Source organism: Scyliorhinus torazame, chromosome 17, assembly GCF_047496885.1.
Source record: "Scyliorhinus torazame isolate Kashiwa2021f chromosome 17, sScyTor2.1, whole genome shotgun sequence".
In the NCBI taxonomy this organism is placed as follows: domain Eukaryota; kingdom Metazoa; phylum Chordata; class Chondrichthyes; order Carcharhiniformes; family Scyliorhinidae; genus Scyliorhinus; species Scyliorhinus torazame.
The window spans coordinates 7201504-7214099 of record NC_092723.1 but is presented as its reverse complement, the minus strand read 5'-3'; the positions used below and the strand labels follow the sequence as shown (position 1 = coordinate 7214099).

Below are 12596 nucleotides of genomic sequence, written 5' to 3'. Positions count from 1 at the left end.
CAGGTGGAGGGGCCCAGAAAATTCCCCAGATGGCCTATATGTCACCCTCCCACCAGCCCCCCAACCTGTCCGCAATTCTACTGTGGGTGGGCGAGGTTTAGGGTGATCCATCCTGGAGGATCTTAATTAGTGGCCACTTAAGGGCCACCTCCCACCTAACCTCAATTTTGAGGCTGGCAGAAGTGGTTTAGCGACGGCTGTGGGAAGTCCTCAGGTTATACTGCTTGGTCCTTGGGTGGGGGTGGGAAGGAACAACTCCATTACTGGCTGCCTCCCCTCCCCTTCCCATCCTAATACAAGACCCCAAACATAACTATATCATGGGGTTCCAGCACTTTCACTTTGGGGACTGCACGTAGTCCTAGCAGTGGCCGCCAGTCACAGCACCAGGGTCCCGGGTTCAATTCCCAGCTTGGGTCACAGTCTGTGCGGAGGCTGCACGTTCTTCCTGTGTGTGCATGCGTTTCCTCCGGGTGCTCCGGTTTCCTCCCACAAGTACTGGTAGGCGAATTGGACATTCTGAATTCTTCCTTGGTGTACCCGAACAGGTGGCGGAATGTGGCGATGAGGGGCTTTTCACGGTAACTTGATTGCAGTGTTAATATAAGCCTACTGATAACAATAGAGAAGATTATTATTCAGTGGACTCGTTTCACAAAAGTTGCTTTCAAACAGTGCTTGAGTGCGAAATTTCTATTAGTGACTCCAAGCAGTTTAAATAAGGGTGTTCATCAAATAGTCCCAAAACTCTTGACTAAAAGCCCTTCACCCCAAACAGCCTGACAGTACGTTATTAGCACAACCTTCTCTCAGCGCCTGTTTTCACCAAAGTAACCCCACCTTGCGTGGAAGATTGTCGTCAGAAGTAGGCATTATTGCCCAAGGTGACTGTTCTGTCATGGGGATTTTCTGACATGGACAGTGCTTCGCACAGCCTGAGTTTTCTTGGAAAGTCCCACGTGAGGCAAAACAGAGCCTTTCAGCATTTTGAGCAGAAAGTTGCTGTGACAGCAACAATGGGGCCCTGTTGAAGTTATTTGCTGATGGGTATTTATGAAAAACCTGCTGGAGGTTAATCAGGTGGGTGAGCACATTGTTTCATTAATCTAAAAATCCTTCATGTTGAAAAGACTCATGCATAAAGATAACGCATAAAGTAGAGCCCAAAGAATTGATATCGATCAGCATGCGGGCAGCTGGCAAAGTACACGTAAATTGATTCATCTCGCATTAATAAGGCAAGACTGATATTGATGCAAATCCAAATTTTAATGGACTTTACTTAACCATATTCCAAACCAATCAGATGGAAAATCTGGCAAAAATAAAACACGTTGGCAATATGATAAGAGAAGTGAATCCTTGTTGCAGGTGATGAGCGAATGTCCTGGGATAAAAGGTTATCATGGGCCCTTCTAAACGAGCACAGAAGCCTTATCCAGAGACTCAATGTGATATACAGCCTTGCAGTTGAAGTGCTTTAATGTTGCTTGACTCCTTTTAGTAGCTAATAGAAGCTGTAGGCTGGATTTTAACATTGCAAATGCATTGGCAGCTTAGGTGGGTGGAGATCAGAATGGCAGCTCTGTGGCACACAGACCCTGACGTGCAACAGGGTAGGTTTCCTGACCAATTCGCATTTGAAGGCATGATAACGCCCCAATCTGGATTCTGTGACATCATAAATGTAAGAACTTATATTATTATTATATTCTTATAACTGCAAGGGTTAATGAAATGTATAATTCAACCATTAGAGAGATCTAGATGTATATAAGACATTGATGCTGAGCCTTATGGGTGAGAGGTTGAGGAGAAGGCTGGAGAACAGACTGAAGGAAAGATAGTGCGAGTGAGAGCAGGTGATAGTTAATAAGAACATAAGAACTAGGAGCAGGAGTAGGCCATCTGGCCCCTCGAGCCTGCTCCGCCATTCAATGAGATCATGGCTGATCTTTTGTGGACTCAGCTCCACTTTCCGGCCCGAACACCATAACCCTTATTCCCTTTATTCTTCAAAAAACTATCTATCTTTATCTTAAAAACATTAATGAAGGAGCCTCAATTGCTTCACTGGGCAAGGAATTCCATAGATTCACAACCCTTTTGGTGAAGATGTTTCTCCTAAACTCAGTCCTTAATCTACTTCCCCTTATTTTGAGGCTATGCCCCTAGTTCTGCTTTCCCCGCCAGTGGAAACAACCTGCCCGCATCTATCCTATCTATTCCCTTCATAATTTTATATGTTTCTATAAGATCTCCCCTCATCCTTCTAAATTCCAATGAGTACAGTCCCAGTCTACTCAACCTCTCCTCGTAATCCAACGCCTTCAGCTCTGGGATTAACCTAGTGAATCTCCTCTGCACACCCGCCAGCACCAGTACGTCCTTTCTCAGGTAAGGAGACCAAAACTGAACACAATACTCCAGGTGTGGCCTCACTAACACCTTATACAATTGCAGCATAACCTCCCTAGTCTTAAACTCCATCCCTCTAGCAATGAAGGACAAAATTCCATTTGCCTTCTTAATCACCTGTTGCACCTGTAAACCAACTTTTTGCGACTCATGCACTAGCACACCCAGGTCTCTCTGCACAGCAGCATGTTTTAATATTTTATCATTTAAATAATAATCCCTTTTGCTGTTATTCCTACCAAAATGGATAACCTCACATTTGTCAACATTGTATTCCATCTGCCAGACCCTAGCCCATTCACTTAACCTATCGAAATCCCTCTGCAGACTTCCAGTATCCTCTGCACTTTTTGCTTTACCACTCATCTTAGTGTCATCTGCAAACTTGGACACATTGCCCTTGGTCCCCAACTCCAAATCTTCCATGTAAATTGGGAACAATTGTGGGCCCAACACTGATCCCTGAGTGACACCACTAGCTACTGATTGCCAACCAGAGAAACACCCATTAATCCCCACTCTTTGCTTTCTAATAATTAACCAATCCTCTATCCATGCTACTACTTTCCCCTTAATGCCATGCATCTTTATCTTATGCAGCAACTTTTTGTGTGGCACTTTGTCAAAGGCTTTCTGGAAATCCAGATATACCACATCCATTGGCTCCCGTTATCTACCGCACTGGTAATGTCCTCAAAGAATTCCACTAAATTAGTTAGGCACGATCTGTCCCTTATGAACTCATGCTGCGTCTGCCCACTGGGACAATTTCCATCCAGATGCTTCGCTATTTCTTCCTTGATGATAGATTCCAGCATGTGCCCTACTACCGAAGTTAAGCTCACTGGCCTATAATTACCCGCTTTCTGCCTACCTCCTTTTTTAAACAGTGGTGTCACGTTTGCTAATTTCCAATCTGCTGGGACCACCCCAGAGTCTAGTGAATTTTGGTAAATTATCACTTGTGCATTTGCAATTTCCCTAGCCATCTCTTTTAGCACTCTGGGATGCATTCCATCAGGGCCAGGAGACTTGTCTACCTTTAGCTCCATTAATTTGCCCATTACTACCTCCTTAGTGATAACAATAATCTCAAGGCCCTCACCTGTCATAGCCTCATTTCCATCAGTCACTGGCATGTTATTTGTGTCTTCCACTGTGAAGACTGACCAAAAAACCTGTTCAGTTCCTCAGCCATTTCCTCATCTCCCATTATTAAATCTCCCTTCTCATCCTCTAAAGGACCAATTTTTACCTTAGTCGCTCTTTTTTGTTTTATATATTTGTAGAAACCTTTACTATCTGCTTTTATATTCTGAGCAAGTTTACTCTCATAATCTATCTTACTCTTCTTTATAGCTTTTTTAGTAGCTTTCTGTTGCCCTCTAAAGATTTCCCAGTCTTCTAGTCTCCCACTAATCTTTGCCACTTTGTATGCTTTTTCCTTCAATTTGATACTCTCCCTTATTTCCTTAGATATACACGGTCAATTTTCCCTCTTTCTACCGTCCTTCCTTTGCTGAGCACTGTGAAAAATCACTTGGAAGGTTCTCCACTGTTCCTCAACAGTTTCACCATAAAGTCTTTGCTCCCAGTCTACCTTAGCTAGTTCTTCTCTCATCCCAGTGTAATCTCCTTTGTTGAAGCACAAAACACTAGTGTTTGATTTTACCTTCTCACCCTCCATCTGTATTTTAAATTCCACCATATTGTGATCGCTCCTTCCGAAAGGATCCCTAACAATGAGATCATTAATCAATCCTGTCTCATTACACAGGACCAGATCTAGGACCGCTTGTTCCCTCATAGATTCCATTACATACTGTTCTCGGAAACTATTGCGGATACATTCTATAAACTCCTCCTCAAGGCTGCCTTGACCGACCTGCTTAAACCAATCGACATGTAGATTAAAATCCCCCATGATAACTGCTGTACCATTTCTACATGCATCAGTTATGTCTTTGTTTATTGTCTGCCCCACCATAATGTTACTATTTGGTGGCCTATAGACTACTCCTATCAGTGACTTTTTTGCCTTACTATTCCTGATTTCCACCCAAGTGGATTCAACCTTATCCTCCAGAGCACTGATGTCATCCCTTACTATTACCCGGATGTCATCCTTAAATAACAGAGCTATACCACCTCCCTTACCATTCACTCTGTCCTTCCGAATAGTTTGATACCCTCGGATATTTAACTCCCAGTCGTGACCATCCTTTAACCATGTTTCAGTAATGACCACTAAATCATAGTCATTAGGGTTAATGTTATATGTAGAGATTAGTCGATGAGTGTAAATTATATATTTGTTATCAACTATGTATTATCTAGGAGTAAGTGTTGAATCTAAATTAGTAGCGTTAATAAATTTGTAGCTTTGTTCAATTTAAAGTTATTTTGTGGTCTTTGTGAATACTATGCCAACCATCCTAAATTTAGCAACACAAAAAACACCACAGATTCAACTCCACTGTTTAAAGGGACACTTCAAACATGCACTTCGAAGGAGTAGTAGCTGGAATGGATAGAAGTGGGAGAATACGGTTAAGGAGGACAAAGGCGGATCCTTGGTTCAGTGACCCCTGCCTGTATGTGGTGCTGGGGGTTTGGGGGTGGGGGTGCTGTGCGGGCCCAGAGGGAAATATTGTTCTTCAGTGATGGGATAAGAGGTTGCGGGGACATCCAGAAGGTGTGGTTGGAAGTAGCAGAGCCAAAGGACAATGGCGCAATGCTGCTGGATATAATGTAGGAAGTGATTCAATAACCTAAGCAGGGTAGAAAAACCTACCTGACCCCAACCCTCTCTGTCTTCCTTCTCAAGCCTACGCCAGCCCATTCCTCCTCACACCAAAGTACATTGCAGGTAAACCCTTCCCTCTCAGTTAATACTTTTTATCTGATCTCCATCTGTCTTTATATTTCTGACTCTCACTTTTCATCCTTATATGTCATGCCTCTTCCTTAATGCCTCTCATACACACATGTAAAAACGCATGCTGAAGCACATGCTCAGTGAAAAAGAAATGGCAGCAGCAAATCATTGTACCGTGGGCACATACACTAAAGAGGGGAAAGTATCCCTATTATAGATAAAGCTACTACCATTTACTGCCCCCTCCACTGACGAACCTGTGCCCTTCCAAACTTGAACATTGCTTGAAGGTGTCTTCGAGGGGAGTAAGACCGGAATGTACTGTAGTTGAGGGTCTTCAATGCCAACCACCAACAAAGGTTCAGCAGTCGCACCAGTCACCAAACTGACTGACTACTGAAGGAAATAACTACCAACTTGTCTCATCATCGGGCAACCAATGCAAGGAAGTGCTACGACCCCCTGAGCTAGGGCACAGTCAATCACACAGGTTCGTAAATTTAAACACAATACATTTTCATTAATAACAATAACTATAATTAGCTAGGCAGAAAATACAACTGGTTAACTATTATCTAATTTCCAAGTCCCCTCTCTAACTCACCCCACCTGCAACAGATACACAAGACAGACAAACACAGAGAGGAAAGAGGGGCATTAAAAAAAAAAGTAAAAGGATAAAAGTCTCTGTTTCAGGTGGATATCTTGCAGTTAGATTATTTTAGTCTAGGCCTTCAGTTGGAGGTTCTTGCTTTCCGTCAATAATGGTTTTCACTATCGATTCATCAAAATCTAAAAACGTCTCTGCAGTCTCAGTAACAGCAGGCAGGAAACCCTCCTTTAGAGAGAGAGAGAGCAACTCACTGTTTCTTCTCTCAGCATCCAAGACCTGTCTGGGTCCTCTGAACCCCCCCCCCCACCCCAAACCTGGCTAAACCCAATCACTGTCTGTCGCCAGTCAGGATATGGTCCTTTGCCAATCCACTGGCCACCAATCAACCAATCAAACCAATTACCTCTGATCGCTCAGTTGCCTGAAAGTCTGAGTTCTTCCGTTCAAAATCTAAATCTACATAGCACAATGGACTATTTTACAACTTTTAAGTTCACCACTTCTTCTACTCAACTTAAATGTTCATTAAATATCCCCGGATCAAAAATGCTAACGACAAAGTAAAAGAAATAGGAAATAAGGCAATCAACAGGAAGGGTCCTTATACACTTTCAAACATTACATTGAAACTGTTCATGTTATGATCACTATTTGATAAATGTTCATGCATATAACATGGCTAAACTTTTCATTCTGGAAGCACCTGGATGAGCCTCATGAATTTCCTTCATGACTTGCAAATGACCAGGATGGAGCGACCACTATATCCTGCACACGCATCTCATCCCGACGCTGCACATAAGGTTTCAACTCATCATCTTCTATGTAGCAAAACTAGCAACTGGGGCCAACGTCAAACTTTCCAATGGTTAGACTCAAACTGGAAACAACGGAAAGGGTTGTGGTTGTTGGAGACCAATTATTACAGACTGAGGAAGTTACTTAAGGGGTTCCTCAGGAAAGCATCCTAAGCTCAGACATCTTTAGATGCTTCATCAATGGTCCTCACTCTATTATACTTGATGTTGATTAATGATTCCGCGGTCTTCAGTTCCATTTCCAACCCTTCCAAAAATTAAATAGTTCATGACTTTGGAAAATATTCGGGTTTAAGCTTGGGCAGATATCATTCACTCTATACCATAGTGCCAATGAATATCCTGAACAAGCAAAAGCTTAACCATCTCCCCATGATCTTCAATGGTACCACCATTGCTGAGTGTCTCATCATCAACATTGTAAGCTGAACTGAACCAGTCATATTAACACTGGAGCGACTCGAGCGAGGCTGGTTACTGTGTGATGAGTGGCTCACCTCACGCCTGTTCACCAGTTAAAATGCATAAATATTCCAGAACCAGGGGCAACAGTCTAAGGATACGGGGTAGACCATTTAGGACAGAGTTGAGGAGAAATGTCTTCACCCAGAGAGTGATGAGCCTGTGGAATTCGTTTACACAGGGAGTAGCAGAGTCCAAAACATTGCACTGTTTCAAGAAGCAGTTAGATATAGCACTTAGGGAGAAGGGGATCAAAGGATAGGGGGGAAAGCGGGATTAGGCTATTGAGTTAGGTGATTAGCCATGGTGATAATGAATGGAGGAGCGGGCTTGAAGGGCCGAATGGCCTCCTTCTGCTCCTATTTTTACTATTGTATGATGGAATGCTCATCACTTGTCTGGATAGTTACATTTGCAACCACAGTCAAGAAGATCAACAGCAGCCAGCATGAAGCAGCTTGCTCGATTGGTGCCCCCAGCACTGGATTCAATGTTGATTCCATGCTCCATTGATGCACAATAGCTGTGGCCTGTATAATCCACAGGATGTACAGCAGTCGCTCACCAAGGTGCAACTCTCTTGCCTGTCATCCTGATCAGTGCAAAGTATAAGAGCTGCAACATTGCTTCACAGCTCCAGGGTCCCAGGTTTGACTCCCGGCTTGGGTCACTGTCTGTGTGGAGACTGCACGTTCTCCCCGTATGTGCGTGGGTTTCCTCCGGCTGCTCTGGTTTTCTCCCACAGTCCAAAGATGTGCAGGTTAGGTGGATTGGCCGTGATAAATTGTCCTTAGTGTCCAAAATTGCCCTTAGTGTTGGGTGGGGTTACTGGGTAATGGGGATAGAGAGGAGGTGTGGGCTTGGGTAGGGTGCTCTTTCTAAGAGCCAGTGCAGACTCGATGGGCCGAATGGCCTCCTTCTGCACTGCAAATTCTATGATATCATGAGAACGCGATCACATTCAAAATTCTCTCCAATTTAGAGACTATTCAGAATTGGACAATTTTATATATTCCTCTATTGCTGTGAAATTGTCAAGGTGATGGTCCAATACCACCTTCTCAGGGTAAAGAGTTTGGTAATAATGGAATACTTGTTCCAGTCACCAGAGCCCAAGGACACATTTAAAACCCGAGAAATTGAGTGACCTGAAGAGAAAAAGTGAGAAAACAAGAACATTTATGAGATTGTATGAAAGCTAAAAAGACCTTCTTCACCGTGGGTTAGTTGGTTTCTGAAGGGGAGTCTTATAAAGGAAGTAAACTTTAACATCATTGTGTGTTTTTGCTGCGAGGCTTTGTTATTATCTGTTGCTCCGGATGGAATCTTGCACTTCCACCAGCAGTGGGCAGGACCAGAACTAGGGTACGGAAGGACCAGTTGGGAATGATGAGATGTGGACAAGGGTTGGGATGGGGGTGGGTGGGTGGGGTGGTGTGGAGGAAGGGCCAGAGGGCAACGGTGAAAGATTCTCAGGGTGAAAAGTTGAACACACAGTTCGGGGAAAGGTGGAAGGCTGTCCGAGAGTGGGGAGGGCCCATTGAACAGATCGTCTGACAGTGTGCCCTCATTACCCAGACAATGTCTCAGGAATGGAGAATCTAGCCCCTGAGTTTTATATTTCAAATTGGACACAAGCCAGGAAGATGGTTGAGAATGTACCGTTATTCACTGACAGAATTAGATGTGCAGGTACAATGGAAATAGTCTCTGTATTTCCAGACAAGGTGCAAATAGAATAATCCAAGGACTGATTACCATCTCCAGCAAGGACAAAGGAACATAACGACTATCTCATCTCAAAGGTCCTGTGATGAATGGAGGAATTTCAGATATATTGTTTATAGGTATTTGGTGAAATGAGGGTTAAAAGTCTGGGTTAGAGTGTGTTTGACTGCTGCAGTCATGTTGTAAAATAATCTTGGTTTGAAAGTTTGGAAGCCAGGGGTGCAATTAATGTACCATAAAAAGGTTGGGCTAATGGAATTTTGTTTTGACTATTGGGATTCTCTTGGAGTTAATTAGATTTCCGCTTGGGGGGGTTGATGTCGTTGCTGGGTGGAGCTCAGGCATCATGCATTTTGTCGGAAAAGCAGGTCAGCCCTGTTCTGGATGAAGCTGTGACCACAAGTCAGGTTTTGCTCTCTGCAGTTCTGGGCTGAATGAAGCTGTGTGTACAGGTGAGGCAGTTCTGCTCTGATTGTAGGATAGTTACAATAGATTAACTGTATTGGAAGAAGTGCAGACTTGAGTGAGAACAAAGGGGAGCTGAAACAAGCTGAAACAGCTTCTGATGCTATACAACCAGAGTTTCTGCTTGGGTCTCCTGTCTTTCACAGGAGTCAGATCTTTTTTGTAAAGCAGTGTCAAGAGATCTCTCTTTCTCAAAGAATAACTCTGCAGAGAAAGTATTCCTCTGTGTCATTGGTATTTAAAGTGGATTGAGGACTGAGATGGTTTTTTGCTTTGTTGTTTAAGTGGGAATAAAGATAGCAGTTAAGGGTATTGTATTCACTGTATTGAGTAGTATTGTTTCTGGGGTAATTGTCAGCTATTTTAATACTGTGCTATAATAATGTTTTGTTTTCATATACCATGGGCTGGATTCTCCCAAAATGGGACAATGTCCCCACACTGGCGTAAAAACGCTGGCGTTTAACTCTGGAGTTTCCTATAAAAAAGATCAGACAATTCAATGCCCTGCAGGGGGCTAGCAAGGATCCAGAGTGATTCACGCAATAGGTGGTTAGAAACACGCCGTCGGGAACTCGGCCAGTCGGGAGCGGAGGACCACTGGGCGGACACCTGGCAATAGGCCTCTAGCTGCGCGGAGTGCTCCGCGAACACGCCCATTCTCGGATCCCGGAGAATCGCTGGACCGGTGCTGGACACGATTTCGGCGTGAAATTGGGTTCTCCGCGGAGATTCCCTATTTCTTTGTGAAATCACTCCTGGAGCAAAGTATCCTTTCCTCACAGTCTTAAAAAGTTAAATTAAAATATCGGGATTTCAGTCCAGTGTCCTAGCCACTATTGAGGTCTGATCTAGGATCATAATAGCTCTGGCTCTAACTACCTAGACTGACGAGTGTATTCATGTTTCCTCTTGAAGTCTACATAGAAGGGGGTTAAAGGCAAGCCAAGGGAGCTAACCTGAGGCCCACCCTGCCTGTGTCATTCTGTTGGTCTATGTGCCTGTGCTGTGAGGGAAAGCTAGCTGAAAGTTTTCCACACTGAAGGTATGTGTTATACTAACCAGAACAGGACCTCTGCAAAAATAGCCACCATTTGCAGGAATATCTTGAAACTTTCTCTCTGACTGTGGAAGTCAACAGGCCAGCAAAAAAAGGACCGCAGCTGGAAAAAAGAAAAAGTCACAGAATACCTGAATTGAAGAATCAACCACCCACCTGCAGAAGTAATTTATACAGGGATCAACTCATAACGGCCACATGCATCATTATCTATTCCTCACAAATCAAAGACTGTTCCTTGTAAAAAGAAAATTCTATTTATTTACTATTGAACTCATCTTCTTAGGTAATTTTGGACATCTCAATCAATTCTCTCTTCAGCCTCCTCTGTTCAAATGAGAAGAACCCCAACCTATCCAATCTTTCCCCGTGGCTACAATTTTCCAGTTTGCACATCATGAAGCAGTGAACGTGACTATCTGGATGATGCAGTAACGTTTTAGAGTTTGTTTGCATTGTCCTCACTGAGAGTGCCTCACGACAATGGTTTGCTGATGTTCAACCAATTGGGTCCTTGCATTTCTCAGAAGTCTGTCAAGTCTATGTCCGAGGTGACCTTTGTATTTGAGGGAAACCTTGAGTAGTCACTGACACGACAGCCAATGAGAAGTTATTTCCTTCCTAGACCTTGCTGAGGCCTTCGGAGAACTGCGCATGCATCGCAATGAGATGGTCCAGCTCACAAAGTTCATTCCTGTGAATAGATCCTAAGCCATTGAGAGCCCTGTTACGCAATGGATTCCACATCCAGTTGAGCGCTGTGCCTTTCCCAAGCAAAACTTAAACCTTGCTGAGCAGCCTTGGCGGGTGCAATTTAAGCTAATGGGAACTAAGGAAATGGCTTCATCAAGGTGAATACGCACCTCTCACATCAGGCACTTTAACCCCTCTTGAAATCCAGTCTAGGGTGCTCGTTGGATCCTTATTCACCTAGTTCAACGTCCTGCGTGCAGAGTTTGAGAAATCACCAAGGGAGAACATTCAGCCTTAAAGCTGACACTACATCTCCATGGAACCTATTCAAGATGCTCAGTACGTTCTTCAGAAACAGGTCATCCTACACTAAAAGCCACTGTAAACGGCACATTGGACACATGAATGTAATGTTAGTCACGACAACTACTCATGTCATGCACAAACAACAGACGTCAGTACAACAGCAGCAGTTAAATCAATAACCTTGATGAGCACTTCTCCCAAAGCAAAGATTGGCTCTGTAGGGTATCCAATATTGGACCAAGTATTCCAAATGCAGCCTCACCAATAAATTATACAAGGTTAAATAACTTTTCAGCTTATAATCAAATATCCTAGACATGTATCCCAGTAAATAGCTATTGTTCAAAGATTAATATTGCTGGATACGCAGAATAAATGGCTAATAAAAATACCAAGTTATTTCCCTCTTCTGCTTTTCCAAATGATGTTTTACAGTTTTAAAGGTATTATATAAATGCAACCTTTTGTCATTAGGTTATTATTTAGGGAATTTTTAAAGAAAGTGTTCAGTTGAAAACAGCAATAGAACAATTTGAAGACAATTCACAATGTTTCACAATTTCTGTTTCTATACAAATTATATAAGATTGATTCATATTAAAAATGGTGTGCCGTTCCTGAGCTTCTTGAACTGGCTCTTTGTAGATTGCATTGAATGCTACCAATCACCATGGAGACCTGTTTGGAGTTATGAGAAAATTATACACCATTGCCAGCAGTCCCCTCCTCCAGGCTGTTCACAGCATTTCATTTGACTCTGCATGCTTTGCCAAAAAGCTAATATTTTATAACAGAAGGACAAATATTCTTTCAAATATTTGTAACCACTTGGATCGTTTCAGAATCTCAACACAAGAATTATGCAAAAGAGAAGTAGCGACTTTTCTTTTCAGTCAAACTCCTTCATAGGAACACAGGAGCAGGAGAGGGCCATTCAGCCCATCGAACCTGCTCCGCCATCCAATATTATCACGATCATCCACTTCAATGCCTTCCCTCCCCACAATCCCCATATGTCATTGGCGCTTAGAAATCTATCAATGTCTACTTTAAACATACTCAGTGATTGAGCTTCCACATTGCTCTGTGGTAGGGAATTCCAAAGATTCACAACCCTCCAAAAACAAAGAATTCTGCTCATCTAGGCCCTGTCTG

At 43.2% G+C, this 12596-nt stretch overlaps 1 long non-coding RNA gene across 1 annotated transcript; it reads right to left on the bottom strand.

The window, feature by feature from the left end:
* Positions 1-498: 498 nt before the first annotated feature.
* On the bottom strand, positions 499-11390 carry LOC140393674 (uncharacterized). Its single transcript, XR_011935711.1, has 3 exons — positions 11306-11390; positions 10445-10545; positions 499-612 (listed from the first exon to the last, which is right to left on the bottom strand). It is a non-coding gene; the product is annotated as an uncharacterized lncRNA (long non-coding RNA).
* Positions 11391-12596: the final 1206 nt, after the last annotated feature.